This window comes from Parasteatoda tepidariorum, chromosome X2, assembly GCF_043381705.1.
Source record: "Parasteatoda tepidariorum isolate YZ-2023 chromosome X2, CAS_Ptep_4.0, whole genome shotgun sequence".
NCBI lineage: Eukaryota > Metazoa > Arthropoda > Arachnida > Araneae > Theridiidae > Parasteatoda > Parasteatoda tepidariorum.
The window spans coordinates 52,401,578-52,416,023 of record NC_092215.1 but is presented as its reverse complement, the minus strand read 5'-3'; the positions used below and the strand labels follow the sequence as shown (position 1 = coordinate 52,416,023).

The 14,446-nt window shown below is 27.8% G+C and overlaps 1 protein-coding gene across 6 annotated transcripts in view; it reads right to left on the bottom strand.

The window, feature by feature from the left end:
* The window catches only part of LOC107452746 (fork head), a 100,572-nt gene that overhangs the window by 24,582 nt on the left and 61,544 nt on the right, over positions 1-14,446 (bottom strand). For 3 of the 6 annotated variants that reach the window (XR_001585233.3, XR_001585232.3, XR_011638414.1), the window contains exon 2: positions 12,482-12,664. The exons of 2 other annotated variants lie outside the window; for them this stretch is intronic. The gene's annotated coding sequence lies outside the window, so the exon portion shown is untranslated. Of the gene's footprint in view, positions 1-8,595; positions 12,126-12,481; positions 12,665-14,446 lie in introns of those variants that run through there. One more of the 6 variants, XR_001585234.3, reaches the window with a different exon arrangement.

Genomic DNA, 14,446 nt, shown 5'->3' with positions numbered 1-14,446 from the left:
GCGCTTTCGTAAGAACATAAGAAAAAATTATGATGATAAGCAAAAGTACTTAAAAGGAACATAGGAGGAATTACTCATTCACTTATCTATTGATATCATAAAATGCATTGCTTAATGTGGCCTAGAAAAAGCAAGGAAATAAATACCTGCCGTTTGCTTTATTTAATTGTTGTGACATTTTCGAATAGCTTTGAAACATTTGCATTTTCTTTATATAAGCAAAAAGTAGTAGCACGTGTTTTATTATCAGCATTTATTTCGTGGCAGCAAAATGTTGTTAGCTACCATATTATATTGATTATTTATAAATATTTTCTGAATTAAGAGAAAAGTGTATTTTCAATTGGGGATTGAGAGCAGAAAAAAATATTCACCAAGTTTAAACGCATATTAAGATTCGTACATTCATAATAAAATAAAATGTGGTAATAAATTACTTTGATTTCAATAAACATTTGGCTTAAATACAGCTACTTAATACTAATTATTACCTTAACATAATTATAAAAATCCTATTAACTTATGTTCCAGTGGAAACTGCCATGATGTTTTATAACTGTAGCTGTAGCTAATACAAAAATATATTTATTACTTTATAAATATACCAGTTTTTTTTCCTTTTTTATAAGGTCGGTACGCACTCTAGTATATATGTTACCGCAAAACTGTAGAACGACTGGTGTAGATATATACTAAATTTTTTTACAGTGCACGTAGTCGTCTCATTTTTTTATTTGCTTATTTGCTTTTATAGCTTTATTTATTTACTTATTTATTTTTTTGATTGCTTGTTTACTGACGTCACATATTTTCATGGGCATTAGAATCAGTTTAGGGCTTTTTTTCAAAAATATTTGGATTAAAAAGCAAGCGCATTTTTAATAATGTAGTCACAGAAATTCTTTCACACTATTGTTATTTTGTCTATAGTTTATTATATGATAACTACAATTCTGCTCTTAATAAATGTATCTAGTTTAACAATAAAACTCAGCACTGTAAAAAGTTTGGGTGCTTAGTTGCCATCATTTTTGATGTTGAGAAAAACTAACTGCATTTTTAAGTACAGAACTGTAGTAATTGTACAAAATATTATGTTACAACCAACCAGATAAACTCATAAAACCCCATTCCATGGTTTAAATGATAAAACACAACTCAACCAAAACCATGAAACTCCAATGTCCATTACCTAACGAAAAGTTTAGCTCCGATATCCGGTTAAATTTCTTTTTTTATGGTTTTGATACCATGCTAGTTGTAAATGTTTAAAAAACCATACAGTTTTGTATTTATGTTTTTCTTTTCACCATAACCGTTGTAAATGATTTCAAAACCATAAAGGTTAAAAAATTTTCTTTACCGCAAACATTATGGTTAATTTGATAGAAAGACTGCTGCCTATTATTTACCGAAATTTTACTCCAAATTGATTTTTAACCTCGTACAGATTATCTAGTGAATGAGGAGATTTACTTGAGTGATACGTTACTATGCCTAAATATCGCTTCATTTCTCATTAAACCTAGCACATAATATGCAAAATACTAACTAGGCGCTCGTTAAAAAGAAAGTAAGACCTTTGTTTGAACAACAGTATCATTTCTGCACGTTTGAATTAACCTAATGTTATTTATTTATCTTCTGCTATCAAGAAATTTAAGTAACTAGAACCAAACAAATTGCGCAATAGTTGATTGAATAATTCATCTATCAGTTTAAAAGCAAAGATTCAACCAGTTTAAAATATTATTACATTTAAAAAAAGCAGCATATTGCCATTTATTTATTTCTCCAAATCTCAAGAATCAAGTCAATACAGTCAAACAATCAACAAATTAGTTGATTGCACTTTAAAAGTACTGAACCATTAATGAGAACATTACCTGGCAAATTGCCGAAAAATCTTGATTCCACACTTGCTATTTTCCAGATTAATACCCCGAGTTAATCTGGAAATTAGCAAGATAATGTTCGTATTAACTTATATCATATATAGCAAATGTTTTAAATACTTTTCCCAATCTGTAAAAAATGCCTGATCAAATTACGGGGAAAAACTCCGGTACTTAGGTTGCCGGTACTTTTTACCGTAAAATCCATTTTTACCGGAACATGTTACGGAGCAAAAGTCTGATATATCGTAATTTTAGCAGTAATGAGTACCGTAACATCACTGAATCACTCTAATTAAATAAATATTACTATGAAAATTATGTTATAATATTTAAGAGTAAAAATGGGCTTAACGGTAAAAAGAATTTTAAGGATGATGCCCCCAACGTGGGGGTACTTTATATCGTAATTTAATCCTGAACTTTTGCAGTGTATTATTGTAATATTTTCAGTTGGTTTTTAATATATAATCAATCAAAAGAATTTCCTATCATTTATTACTTGGAATTAATGTTTGTTTACAGAAACATAAAATGATATATTACGTATGGGAGTCCTGTTAAAAAGAGTATAATATCATAAAACTGGAGGAAAAGTTTTTTAGAAAAAATTTTTCTTTGAAGACTTCAAGATTGGTTCGAATTTTAACTCCCGTTTCGGTTTAAACTTTGTACTTAGACTGATTTTACAGCAGTCTGTTGCAATTTCTGCGTATTTGGGATAGGCATAGAAACTTTAGAAATTATTACACGTCATTCGTGATGATAATGCCAATTTCATGTTCAGTTTTATCTTTTGTGGAACGCCGCAAATGCGTTTTTTTAGACAGCAAGACTGCAAAAACAATACTAAAAAAAATTATTTGTGAGTTTTTTTATAATTCAAAAGTTAATGCCACAAAAAATTCAATAGATAATGCCGGTTATTTTACTATTTTTCATATTTTGTATCGATAATCAGTAGAATAGAACAAAATGATGGCCAATGAGGCACGGAGAGCAAAATCTTGGTGAAGTTACTTAAATTTTAATTTTGAGTCATTTTTATAAATTAAAAAGGCAATTATTTAACTATTTTTCTTATGTTATATATAATTAATAAAAAAATTCAGCAAAATTCAATTATTATTTTTTGTATACTATTTATAATCAATAAGTGAAGCAAAATTTTACCAATGATGCACGGAGAATAATATCCAGGTTAAACTACTCTGATTTTATTTTTGAGTCATTTTTATAGTTAAAAAAAAAAACAATATCACTAAAAATACGGTTATTTTACTATATTTTATATCGATAATCAGTATAATAAAAAAATGATGGCCGATGATGCACGGAGAAAAGAAATCCTGGTGAAACTACTGTACTGCATGGTAATAACATTTCTGGTATATATGTAAAATAAAAATGAAAAAAAAGAAAAACATAATTATGGTTAATGAAACCAAATATATGGTATTTAAACCATTCATTCGGTAATTTTTCCGTTCATATGTTAACGGTTTATCGGAAATTCTGGTTTTCAAAATTATAGTTCTTATTAGCACAAGTTTAGTAAAAATACAAAACTGCAAGGAAATTTAAGAGAATAAATGGGTTTTATGCCTTAGTTAATATAAAATTATCGAATTTTATGAAATTTTATCACAGATTATAAAGCCATGCTTTATTGTTAATTTTAACAAAGGTCATTCCTGGTTAAACATTGCAGTTAGGTTAGAATCCCTTTGCGGTCAGGCTAACCACGAGAGATTTTCGTGATTTTTCTCTCCAAAAGCCATCAAAAAGTCCTCCACGAAGGCAAATTTCTCCTAAACTTGATCCAGGAGTCCTCGTGTCTCCTGAATTGGGTTCAAAATTACAAGTACATTAGCTGAACATTAGTAGACGTGAACCCAAAATTAGGTCGGCTGTTTAACAACGGTTATATGTTTATGAAATAATTTGTACTATATTTGGTTGCTGTTCTAAAAAACATTGTTATGAAACTTTTTGTTGTTGTTGTTGTTGTTGCTGCTTATCCTCTTCTGGCCTGACGAAGTCAGACCAGGTCTATGAACCCGTTGACCAGAATGAAATCGAGGACCAAAAGAGGAGTATGTATTAATTTTTTTAAAATATGATATGAAAAAGAAGCATTTTGAAAGAAACATTGATATTATTTATTGCTTTTAGAAATAAATTGACAAAGAAGCGAAAAAAAAAAGAAAAAAGCGATAACGCCTCTTTTAATGATTGATAAAGTCAATCTTCTAGCCAAACAAATTTTGACGCATCTGTACAATCTATTTTAACTGCTTAGAGAGACACACTTGAATAGTATATTCAATACTTACACTGCGCAGCTGTTTAACATTAAATATTACATGGTTAATAAAATCATTTTTACAAGTTCACTTAAAACTTGATAAAAATATTCTTGATTATGCTACCGAATTCGGTGGTTAATTTTCTACCACTAAATGAAAGGAACAATAAAACTTGATTTTTCTATAGCATATTTGTTAAACAATTTAATTGTTTAGGAAATAGAACACCTTAGTTATAATAATATTCGCTTAAATTTATCGTAAATATTAGTTAGGAGCAACTTCGCGGAAAAATTACTAGATTCAAACATTATATTTCATCGCATGCGTTTCATTTAATTCAATAAATTTCATTGAGTTATGGTATATCTCTTGTTAAAGTTTAATATATTTTAATTGATTAAGAAATACATTTGACAGTAAAATAGTTAAAATCTTTCTGCGATTAATAGTAATCAAGCAATATCGAAACTCATCGCTTGCTAAAAACGTCAAGTTTAGAGAACATTATTGGTTAGAGAACATTATTAGAGAACATATTATACTATAAAAGCAAAAAATCGATAATACATAATGCAAAACTCAACCGACTAATTAACTGAAAAATTTATCATGAAAAATTTAAGAATTTAATACTTGTTTAATGATTGAGTTTGCTGCACTTAAATTAGATTTCAGTTCATTTAGGTTAAGACTAATAGAAATTGGGTGTAAACTTTTTATTTGTTTCAATGTTCAAATTGAAAAACTATGGATAAGTCGTTATTTTTAAAAACACCTTTTTTCTAGAAAAATGCCTATTAGCTACTCATATGTTTTGCCATTTGTTATTAAACTTTTAAATATTCGTTTTCAAAATAAAAAAATCATTAAAAATTACGAAAAAAGTAACGTCACAAAGCGTCTCTGAATTATTTTTATACCGTAAATACTATATTTAAGGTTAAAATTAGCACCAGAAATAAAACAGAAAAAGTTTAAGTGAAGGACTATGAAGTCATCATTAGTTTAAAAAGGCAGTGCACTTACCCCTGCACCATCCCATCACACATCTTAGCTGTTTATGGTGAAAATTCTGAAAACCTGTTATGATATAGAAGGTGCAACGAAAACTACCATGGTCTTATACTAGCATAATCTGGACTATTTTTTCCAGATAATTTACTCTTAAAGGTGAATAATAACATAGGTAATATTTCATTAAAGTCTTTTTTTCTTAATTTTTTTTTAAATTAATCTTATTCTAAGCTTTTTTTAAATTTTATTTCATAGTTTTTTCTTAAGTAATATTGTTTAAAATTTCACTTAAATATAAATCCAATATGCATTCTTATGAATGATAAATTTTTTCACATTTCATGTCAGTAGCACTGCTTATGGCATTTTTGTTTTATATAAAATTGTATGTTTTATTTTCAGATATTTTAACTTAATTCTCTGTGTTTGGTTCAATAAAGACCGAATATACGTTCTTAATAATGAGAAATTTACAGACATTTTCAATTAGTTTTATGTTTTAGGTTTATGTTTTGAAAGGTATAAAATTGGCCAAGTCGTGTTTTATGTTTTGATACGTATAAAATTGGTTAGGCAGTGTTTTATGTTTTACTACGTATGAAGTTGAGTATTTAATTTGCTGTTCCGCAGTGAACTGATCGTTAAAACCCCAGCAGATCACCTAAGTCAAGCATCACTGGCTGTGGTCAGTGTGCTGGTGTGCGACTACTTGGATCAGTCTGCTTAGGGACCGAGGATGTGCGGTATTGGTCCTCGTTAAACTGCTCTGCAGCAAAGTGCTCGACTTCGTGTGCAGAGCGTGGGTCTACCGAAGTGGGGGTGCCATCCCCTCTGCAGAGGATCAAACTTTTGATGGCATGTCTTCGGATCATCCTCAGGGATGTTTCCCAGACCGTCGCCAATAGCAGATTGCGCAGCACTAGTGTGGCGTAAATGAGCTACTACAACAACAGTTAATTTGCTATTTTTCATATTATTATTACTACAAACTTGCTTTAAATTATTACACGCTTACTTCATATAACAAATCAAAAAAATTTTCTAAGTTTATTTTGAAAGAATTCCCTAAGTATTGAGCAACCTAATTTTGGGTGAATACAAAACTTTAATATCACTCAATAACAAAAAAATCATTTCTATTTTCACTTATATGCAGTAAAATATTTCATGAGCCAATAATATTTGAAATAAATTGTTTCAAAATGAGATGGCAGTCATAACTTAGACAGTTCAAATTTCCAATAAGCAAGACGCATATACCGTATTAGAAAAAAGTAAAGATGCAAGAAAATTTTAAAATTGTCTATCATAAAAGTCTAGATAACCTGTATGCAGATAGTATTTCAATTTAATACGATATTGATTATTACACGATATTAATATGTTGTCAACCTTGGCCAAAGTTGTCAACAAATGGGTAGTATACAGATAGGAGTTATAGTTTTATTATTAAGGGACCGTCTACAAATTATGCTAAGATTGTAGGGAAAGGAGGGGTTTCAGGAAATTGCGATAGTTTATGACAAGAGGGAAGGAGGGATTATCAAGATGTGTGATTGCATACATTTTGGGGAAAATAGAAACATTTAAAAGCAGCAGAGAAAAAAAAATTATACTACTTATTTTAAATACTTTAATCAAAATAAGTACATGTCTAATCACTTTTATTGTAATGCTCATATGTCTTTAAAACTTATAAAGTTTTCAAATTAGATTTGAAATTTGATATAAAACATAGTGCTTTGTTTTCGAACTGCTAATATATGCAAGTTATTGTGCAGGTTATATATATATATATATATATATATATAACCTNNNTATATATATATATATATATATAGTTTTAATACATGAAAAATATATATTTTTGACACAATAATTTGCAATATTAGAGATAATGGCAGCTAATAATAGAGGTAATATCTGTGAAACCAAGGTGTTTTCACTTTTATTTGATTTTCTCTAGACAGAAATATATAAATATCAAGAAGAATTTTAACTGCATTATACGAAATTTCATTCAGAATAGATTGGTTCGCCTTCAATTTTATATCCAGTTCAAGATTTTTTTTAAAAACTTTTCTAATTTTAACAGCTCGCACAACTTATAGTTGTTTGATATAAGTCTTAATTGAGTACTTTACAATGAATTGAAATCTTTCGTCACATAGTTTTATAAAGAAATGCGGCAAATGTTAAAAACTATGCATTCCTTTTATTTTAAATTAACGAAGCGTGTAACGAAAGCTGGAAATATTTTGAAGAAAAATAAGTAATTAGAATAGGTGATTCCATTTACAAAAAAAGTATGGTCAAAACTATCAGAATGCGGTAGAGTTTTCCGTGTGTCTGTGGGACAAAAATGCTCGGTAATTTTTACTGAAGGGCTTTGGTAATGATTTTGATAAAAAAACTAACAATAAAACATTGTTTTATAATATATAATAAAAGTTAGTTAATGTTCTAAAATCTGGTAATTTTGCCATGATACCTTAGAGCACGGCATAAAAATTACTTATTCTTTTAAATTTTCAGTTTTGTATTTTATATTAAATGAGTGATAATAAGAACAATAATTTTGGTAACCAGATTTTCCTGTAAAAGTTTCCATATAAACGGAGAATTTTCCAAATGAAGGGTTTAAATGATGCATATTTTGGTTTTTTTAACCAGAACCGAATTGTATTTTTTTTTCTGAAATGTCATTACCATACAGTACGTATATTTTACCAACACTTTTAAGCTTTTTTTCATTTTATGCCATGAAACTTATACCATATTGACAATAGCCTAGATATGGAACCTTTTAATAACACTGATAAAATCATAAATGGGATGAATAGTCATATTGTATGCATTAATTATGGCCCCTCATAGCATATATAACATATTTTTTATTAATTTAATTTTACATTGAAATAGTTTGAATTTCTGATTTTATTTACTTTATAATTTATTACGTTTTGCTGTTAAAATTTTAAAATGAAAGTATCATCAAACTTACATCATTTTAATGATCAAAATATCAAACATTTTAATGAAATTAATAAAACTTATTCATAAATTAAAAAGATATATTATTTTCAAATTAATAAATGTTGTTAAAATTAGAAATTTTTAGTTTAACGATCTTTAATGCAGTATAATTGTTGTGGAAAAATTACACTATACCATTTAAAAAAATCTTTATTTTTAAGAAGTCGTCCTGTTTTGTTACAAAACTGCATAAAAATACTTTTATTTCAGATTGTTACTTGGGATATTAATTGTCTTTACACTGCTTACCTTAAATAACTGTTATGTTGTTAATGAAAACACCTTTATAGGCACACTTGAAAACTGTTATATATATAATTTAGATTTAAAATGCTTACCCATCAGCTTATAAGGATTTTCATATTGCGGCGGCTATATTTAAAACGCTTACCTAAAACGATTGACAATTGCAAGTATAGTGAAATTGCATATCTTGATCAAAGCTATTGTGAAAATGCATAAATGTTTACGAGTTTAGTGTACAGCTAAATTATTGAATCAGTTACATTTACCGTTGTTGAAACAGTTATGCATCGTTGTTGAATCAGTATAATTTACTTCTTTGCGAATCTATTGTATTTATTGTTTGTATGATTTGCTTCTTTGTTGAATCAGTATCTTACGTCTTTCTTCTAAAAACATTTGTGGATAATATGGCTGATTCATACATTTAATTTTATATTTTCTGTATTTCAGAAACAGACAAAGAAACTCGTAGATTGATGCTGTTTTTAGTTTTCATTAACAGATATTTTTAAAAACTAATCATTACAGAAAAAAATATTAAATATATTAATTAGTAAGATAACCGTTTACAATGGAGGTAGATATGTTTAAATTTAGATAATTGAAATGTATAAAATTAATAGATAACGCATATAATTTAAAATATAAATCTCGATAAACTCTGAAAAACTATTAGAATTCATATAATATTCTAAATAATTCATATTTTAGAATTTACTAATTAATTAAGTTTTTCCATGAAAGAGATACAACAAAATATACTTAATTGACTTACATTTAGAGCAAAAATACTTATTATCTTTAAGAAATATTCCAAATATTTCAAAAATATGATATCCATACAATTAAAATGGTTGTGGAAATAAAACATAGTGATTAAATATTTCCGTGATGTTTACTTTGAAACATTATATTTCTGTTTGAAATATAAAATCCACAAAATTTGCATAATTAATTGGAAAAGTAATTTTTACACAAAATATCTCAAATTTAGTCATGATTTTATTTTCCATGTACTGGTTAAGATAACAGTACTAAGTCTTGAAGATTAGATTTCGTCTCATTAGTAAATTTTAAAATAACTTTTGGAAGCAAATCAAAGTCTGAGAATTCACATTTTATTTTAAAATAAATTTGTCTAATCAAAGTGGAAAATTCAAAAATAGTTGCAAAAAGTGAACATTTCTAGAATTTTCGTGTTTAAGCTTAATTTAGTAAATAAATATACTTAATTTAGTAAATAATTACTTTTACATTGAGAATATAGCAAATGTTTTTTTGCTCTTTTTAGAATTATTTGTACCCTTTGTTGGTGTTTAAATATAAAATTAACTTTATTCTGGGCAACAATTATTCCTAATAAGCCTTTTTCAAAACAGAGTTACTTTTTTTAATACTTATACTCAAGTAGCTATTTTAAAGTGCCTATCTTAGATGTTTTTTCTAATCATTTAAGCTCAAAAATATTCATTATTAAATGATTAAAAAATACTACTTTTTGTTTTCTCTACAGTATTCATTTTCTTAAATATCATTATCTAAATGCTGTTCCTTGTGTGTGTGTTTGCTTTTAAAATGACAATCTGAATCCTTATTACCCATATGGTGTTTATTTAAATTTTTTGGTTACTAAATATTTTTGTTTTTGTTGAAATAAACAAATGTAAAAACAATTTCATATCTGTGTTACAAACAAAACTGTTTATTAGATATTGTTAATTAACTTGAACTTTTAAAATATACTAATTTAATATTGTCAAGTGCTTTAAAGAGCTTTGCCATAAAAAGCATCCTTCCGAGAAAAATGGTAAAATTAATATTTTGTAGTTTAATTTTGTGTATGATTATAAAGAATTGTTCCCAACGGAATCTGAAGGATCAATAAGTTCTCATGAAAAGAGTCGCTAGTAGTACCGTTATTTTTATCATATTAATTCAAATGTCTTCTGTTCAGAGATTCAAATGTTGCAAACGTTGAAATGTTTAACGCAATAGCATGTAAAACAAGCACGCACAGATTCAAATATTATAACCTTTTCTGAATAACGCCGTAGAAAACTGTTGAAAGCAAATTGTGTAAATTTAACAATAGTATAAATGCTAAAAAGATGCTAGTACTGATCTGGAGCACCAATCACTTCAATGCTCATCAAACACTGTAAAATTTAAAAAATAAGGAATAAAATGGCATTTGCTCAATAGTAGGTACCCCTGGTTTCCATAGACTATTGAGATTTCATGGAATATAATCAACCAGATTGTGTCATTTTTCTGCGTCCTCCACTATCTCTTTTTCAAAAAAGGGGAATATTTTAGTAAGACTTACTTCAAGACAAAAAGAAAAAATTTTGCATGTCTAACGTAAAATGCATTCCTCATATTAATTTTCAAGTAAATTTCCAAGTAAATTCCTCAAGTAAATTTTCAGAATGGCCAAATTATTCTAACTAATTCAACTCAATGTGCCACAACTTATGTTTAATAATCGAAGCAAAATCCATTGCCAAGGGAAATATTTTGGTGAAATAATTATTTCTCCGAGAGGGAGATAAAATCATGGCAAGGAGCTGCAACAAATGATCAAAAACCTCTTGAAACCTCCAAGATTCTGTTTCACTGACTAAAAGAATCTATCTGTGAACAATTTGGAAATTTAGGTTTAAAGTTTTTAATGATATGCTTTGTCGTTCTTGTAAATGTTTCGTAATGATTAGATTATATATAAATGCATACTTTGCCGAAATGTGGATTCGCAAAATAACTTTATGACTCTAAAAATATAATACTCTAATCATAAAAATGCCTATTTTAAATACATTTGATTTTATTTACTTATTTTTTACATGGTTTTACAATTTTTTTACGTTTTAAATAAAACACAGTAATACAGAAGGAAAAAAATATAGTCTAAGCTTTCAAATATAAAATGTTTATCTTTGAAAGATTCGTTGATTTTATTCACTTATTTTTTTGTGATTTAAATAAAACACAGTAATGTAGAGTAAAAAATATAGCCTAAGCATTTAAATAAAAAAGGCTTAGTTTTAGTAGTTTTCTTGAATTTATTCACTTATTTTTTACATGGTTTTACTAATTCCTTACGATTTCGATAAACACGGTAATGGAGAGTGTTTAAAAATATATCCTAAGGATTCAAATATAAAATGTTCATTTGTAGAAGTTTTGCTGATTTTATTGACTTATTTTTGACATTGTTTAACTAATTTCTTATGATTTAGATAAAACACAGTAATGTAGAAAGAAAAAAAAAGTCTAAGCATTCAAATATAAAATGTTTATTTTTAGAAGTTTTTGCTATAATTTCATTTTATTTACATCAGGAAGTGAGTGATTACAATAAATCAAACTTTACATATAGCTTAAATTTAGTCTAAAATAAACTAAATAAAACCTTTTTAGCTTTTTTAATGAGGTAAATAGTAAGAGCTTACCTCTTAACGGAACATCTCAATGAGAATTCACTAGAGATATGTAACAACATAAAATGAAAGTTTTCATTTTGTTTACTCACCTAATAAAACTAGTGATGATAATCAATCAATTCCTTGATAAGTTTGTCTTAGTCTGTTTAGTAATACACAAAAGAAAAATATTTTAGAGTACTTACATTTTTCATGTACAATATTATGACATAAATTCGGCTGTTTTGTTGGTTTGTTTTGCAGCCTATAAAAACGTGCAATATTTTAGCAGTTCCACACAAAATCAATACAAAAAATGCGTTGATTTAGCTGCATTTAGAACTATATGCACATGACGAATAGTTTATTTTATTTAATATTGTTTTTCTTTACAATTATTGACACACCAGGCCGATAGTCAGTTTGACGGAAAAGCAGTATAATGTCCACATTCTTTAGAAGGTAGTTTCAGGAAAGTTGAACCTACCTCTGCGGTTTCCAAACATATAGAATTGGAATGTCTTTCAGGAATTATTTGGGAATGAATGTTGTTTACCTTCTTCTTTGAGATAATCTTGATATCCACAGACGATGAGAGTTCAATTCAGGATGTAATTTGGGGCTGATCGTTTTTCGTTTTTGCACGATGTTGAGGTATCAACCGGTTGTCTCAGCAAAAGTAGGTGGCTATTCTGCTCTTCCGTCCCACTGACATCTTCGGCTGGTTGACAATCTTCACCTGCAGTTCAGAAGGCGTTCGTTCTGTATTACTTGCAGATTAATTTATACAAAAAATACATTAAGAATTTTAAAAAATTTCTCCTGTTGTTAAAATTTCGAGCCAGGTGTTATTTGTTATTTATTGTCCTAACAGTTTTAAAACAATGCAATTTTATTGAAGAGTTTAGTAAAAAAAAGTTCTGAGTGGCTTTTTTAGTAAATGTTAGAAAATAAACTTTATATTGTATGCTACCGACACTGAATGAAACGTTCGCATTTTGTAAAACAACTGTAGTTTTCAGGCAGAAGTTAATTTATAAGAATATAATTTATCTAGCCATTGTATAAAATATCTAGGCATTCACGAGTACAAAAAACGTGAGAAAAGGTCTATTTAAAAGCTATTATCTGAGACACGTTTATCTGACAGACAGTAATTTATAAAAAATGCTATTATTATTATTATTAAGAACATTTTTTTACTTGAAAAATATAACGATCTTTATTTATACGAAAAAATAATAAAATTATTAAGGTGGGGAATTATGCATTTATTGACAATGTACGAAAGGCTGGTGTTTAATAGGATTATAGAATGCATGATGATGAGGATTATAGAATGCATTTTTTGAAGGTTTGTCATTTGTCATTCCATAGAACACCAAAGCGAGAAGTGGAATGCTTAATCACTTCATACTCTGCCGTCAGTTTTTGGTATTCTGCGAATGCTGGCTTTCAAAATTTGCCGGTAAAGCATAGATATAACAAGTAAATTGTTTTAAAACATAGTTTTCCGTTTGAAACAGCCTTATTTGTGATTTAATAGAGAAGTCTAGAGTGGATTCAATAACATGTTTATAGACAAAAATACGAATGTTTCCAAAATGCCACTTAACACGTTAAACTCTTCTATCAAAATTTAGAAAAACAGTAACTCACTTCATATTTAGTCTTTTATCTTGTTTATTGTTTAAAAGTACCATTTTATTTTAAGTATTGTATGTCTAACGAAAGAACTCCTCCGGCCACAGACTCTGAGGTTGTCTTCTGCTATGAAACAAGATAAAGTTCATTTCAAAATGGGGAATTTTTTTTAAGCTTCTCTCGCCAACCTGAGTCAAAACTTTTTTTAAAAATTTTCTCCCTAAACCCCTGCTTGAAATAGTTTAATCTCATTACCATTGCCACCGACAGTGCTTCTGACAACTGGCGGAGGGAGTTCTTTAATTAGACGGACAATGTACCTCTCTTTTAAACAACAATTATTCTCGTAATTCTCCGATAATTTTCGAAACACCTGGATCAAAATTTAACTCTTTCTTTCGTATGTTTTTTAAATAAAATATTATTTGAATAAAAATATGTTGGAATAGTTATCGTAAAGAGCATTGTATAGTAAAAGATAATGAATTTCATGCATGTATTGTTACATCATTATGCTAATAAAATCCTTCCTAAGTTTCAAGCAACCTTAACTTTGAGTTATATTGACCATCGGTAAAAAACTTTTAATATTTTTCATGTTGTTGAATTGAAAAAGTTTATTGATTCTGTGCAACCTTCACTCACCTAATGATCGTTTAAAAGCATAAACGTAAAATATTTTACATTTTGTGACAAATTAGCAATAAATATGGCTAGTAAATTGTGTATTGTTAAGAAACATCGAACAAGATAGTGATAACTTGAAGAGGAAATAAATAAGACCACATATATTTTTTTCTGTAAAAAGTTTACAGGTAAAGTTTACAAGTATTATGGCTAAGCTAAGATTTGTAAAGATTAAAATTCTATTAACCAT